The following is a 3,918-nucleotide window of genomic DNA, read 5'->3' as shown; positions in this document are numbered from 1 at the left end:
GCTGGGTGCAGGGAGATGGCCCTGGGCTTCAGCAGTGCTGACAATCTGAGCACATTTTCCCCCCCAAATCTCCCCTGCCCACAGTGGTCTGGGCTCCTGGCAGGGCTGGTGGGGGGCATGGCTGCCAGGGCCAGGGGGCAGGGGTGGTTCCCACAGCTGCTGCTCTTGCGACACTTCCCTGGGGTGTAGCAACCCCCCGTGTTTGGGGACGGAAGCGAACAGCTCACAGGCTGTTTACCAGCAGGAGCAGGAATATCAGCGGGTAGCCATGGCGACCTGGGCATCTCCGTGGGAACCAGAGGGCAAGCAAAGCTCAAACCAACACCCAGCTGGACACAAACAGCTGCACCCACGCTCTGGTGTGCCCTCTGGAGGGTCTGTACATCCCACCCCAGCACATGCCTGGGCTCGCCTTGCCCGTGCTCCACAGGGAAAGTGTTTGTCCCTGAGGAGGCCCTGAGCGTGCCAGTCTGTTGGGGCACAGCTCTCAGTGCAGTTCCCTGTCCTGCCCAGGCTAGCGGCCCCATCCCGAGATCAGACGTCCCCACGGCACCGCTCTCGCTTCCCCTTTGGCTCTGAGTCACTCTCACGAGCCCACAGATCCCATCCCTGGGATGGGACAGGGGGACAAGACACAGGGAGTCATCCTGCTGGGGCCACAGTCCTTACCAGTCAGTCAGCCCAGGGCAGGGAGGGGTCTGCTTCCTGCAGGATGAGGCTGTGGCAGTGCAGAGGCAGGTGGTGACATGGCGTGGGACAGACTGGGGAGCACAGTTTGGAGGGAGGGTGGGTTCTTGTGGCCCTGACAGGGCTTGTTTTGGGGTGAGTGGGAGGCTGTGGGCCTGCAGCCCATGGTGCAGCAGCCTCCCTTGTCTAGGACCACCTACCAAGCAGCCACAGGGCTTTTCCCAGGTGCCAGCACATGGGATAGGGACTGATGGCACCAGGCAGGTGGGGAGCCCACCACCACAGCAACCCCAGGCCCAGGCAGCAGGGCTGGCAGAGCCCCACTGGCTGGCACTGTGCTCCCACTGCTCCCCACAAGAAGCTCCAGGGGCTTTCAGCTGCCTCCATGTCTCAGGCCTCTTGTCAGCACCTCTGGTTTAATCCCTGCTGGGTGGATCATTGCTATTAAGCAGAATAAAGTACGTTACTGGCTTGTATCAGCTGAGCTGTCAGCAAGAACCAGCCTCCCTAAAGAGATTTTCCCTTTCTTCTTTTCATTTCCTGAAAAAATAAAAATTGCCAGTCATGGAAGATGCCTGATCCAAGTGCAGAACCTGCTGCAGGCTCTAATGGATGAGGAGAGCTGCTTAATTGCCAGCCAACGTGACGAATTCAAACAAACCACCTTGTTCAGCTGTCAGCAAGGGGAGGGAGCAGAGGGCTCATGGCCAAGCTGCCCTGCAGGGATGGCAGGGAGGAGACCCTCGGCTCAGGATGGCAGCCTGGGGGGACATGAGGGGACACAGGGAGCCCAGGCTGCCAGCACAGAGCTGCCTCGGGGAGGAAGCCTAGCCAGGACCCTCCTGTGTCCACTCAGCCTGGTCACCCAGTTCCTAAGCTCCAGGGATGCCCATGGTGCTTGTCCCCACCATGTGCCACTGCTGCTCCCCGGCTCCTCCCTGGTGCAGCCGCTGCAAACCAGAGAGGATTGATTGCAGGGGGGTGAGAGGGCAACCTTGAACAAGGCTCCTACCACATCACTGTAATTAATGAGGCAGAAGGACTAATTTTCCTCGTTATGGGGATCTGAGAGTCCCTGGTGGGCAGAGGGAGGGGGAGCATGGGGCAAGAGGGGCAGAGCACTGCCCGTGCTGCCTGCAATTATTCATCTCTAATCTGCAAGATGCCTAAAGGATGTGAAGGGGCTGCAGGTCCAGCGTGGGAGAGCAGCCCTTTGGGTGGATGGGCAAGAGGGAGAGACCTTCCACACCACCACATAAAACCTGCACGTTCCTAAATCCCTGGCACTGCTGCCCACCTGTCCAGAGCAGAGGAACGTCCCCGTGTCCGATGGCTGAGCCTGCGCCGGCCCCTCTTCCCTCGGCACTCCTGGAAATTCCCACTCCTCCTTGCCAAGACTCTCCAGATCTCAGATGTGTGGAGCATCTTGTGCCTCTGCCATTGCTGAAGAGAAATGTCCCTTCGATGCCAGCCCTCATCAGACCAGCCGGGCAGGGGGATTTTTGTGCCCCCCTGCCCACAGTGCCATGCAGCACGTTTGATCCCGGCTGCCAGGGCTGCGAGTCCTGACCCTTCCTGGCAATCAGGCTGCAAGCACCACACTATTATTTTTCTGCTCTAATAAACACCCCGGACAATAATAGAAAAAAATCAGCTTTTATCGGGAGAAAAATATATCTGGAGATTATTTACTCAGAGTCAATAGCTGCAAACAGAGGCTGCCAGCCCGGGCAGGCGTTCACAGCTGCTCCCTGCCGGGTCATTGCATGGAAACCAGGCAAAACCCTCCTGACAGATCATCTGCTGTGTGAACACAGGAGCTGGACTACAAGAGGACCCTCAGCAACCCTGATCGTGTTTTGCCCTGGGATGAGCAGCAGGGCTGGACCCCTGCAAGGCTCAGGGGGGCTTCGGGGTCTCCAGCCACGGGAGCAGGAGCCGCTGCCTCTCATCAGCCAAGTGCTCAGGTCTGCGAGAGCAGGAGATTCATGGTCAATTGCATTGCAGCTAATCACAAGGGGCAATTAAATGACTGCTTCTCGAGGGCTATAAACATCACCGATTTAAATCCAGTGACACATGGAAATAGGAATCCAACCAAGCAGCCTCCAAAAGTACTTTGTTCCTCATTATTTTCATTAGCAGCTTGTAATTTGATTTGTCCCTCTCCTGCTGCTGGCTTTTTCCACAGCCAGGAGGTGTGACAAATGAAACACCCTCAAACTTGTGAGCCCCGACAGTGTCTGCACGGGCCACGTGTGATCCAGCTCCTCCAGCTCTAAAAAGTGGCCACATTTGTACCCTGCGAGGGTGGACTGAGGGGCCAGGGTGCCTGGACCACCCCTGCCTGTGAGCCCCTGGCACAGTGATACCCCTGGTCAGCCCCACGCTGGTGGGGTCACCACAGCCAAGTGCTCTGGGCATGGGAGCAGAGCCCAAAGCCACAAAGCAAGCAGGGACACCCCGGTGCTGGGGACACCCCGGTGCTGCCACAGGCCGGGCTGTATCCGAGGGGCAACGTGCCAGAGATGTCACCTCCGCTGCTGGTGCCGCACACCAGGGCTGGCATTTTATCTGCAGATTTGTATTCATTTCACTCCATGGAAATAGGAATCCAACCAAGCAGCCTCCAAAAGTACTTTGTTCCTCATTATTTTCATTAGCAGCTTGTAATTTGATTTGTCCCTCTCCTGCTGCTGGCTTTTTCCACAGCCAGGAGGTGTGACAAATGAAACACCCTCAAACTTGTGAACCCCGACGGTGTCTGCACGGGCCACGTGTGATCCAGCTCCTCCAGCTCTAAAAAGTGGCCACATTTGTACCCTGCGAGGGTGGACTGAGGGGCCAGGGTGCCTGGACCACCCCTGCCTGTGAGCCCCTGGCACAGTGATACCCCTGGTCAGCCCCACGCTGGTGGGGTCACCACAGCCAAGTGCTCTGGGCATGGGGACAGAGCCCAAAGCCACAAAGCAAGCAGGGACACCCCGGTGCTGGGGACACCCCGGTGCTGGGGACACCCCGGTGCTGCCACAGGCCGGGCTGTATCCGAGGGGCAACGTGCCAGAGATGTCACCTCCGCTGCTGGTGCCGCACACCAGGGCTGGCATTTTATCTGCAGATTTGTATTCATTTCACTCGGCTTTTCTGACAAGACACATTCAGGTCTTTTCCCCTCGATCCGCTCTGCCCTGGGGCCGCTGCGGGGGGCGATGCGGGGGGCGAGGCCGCCCG

Source organism: Chaetura pelagica, unplaced genomic scaffold (genome assembly GCF_000747805.2).
Source record: "Chaetura pelagica isolate M959 unplaced genomic scaffold, ChaPel_1.0 scaffold1064, whole genome shotgun sequence".
NCBI classification, from domain to species: domain Eukaryota; kingdom Metazoa; phylum Chordata; class Aves; order Apodiformes; family Apodidae; genus Chaetura; species Chaetura pelagica.
Note: the sequence above shows the minus strand (reverse complement) of the source record.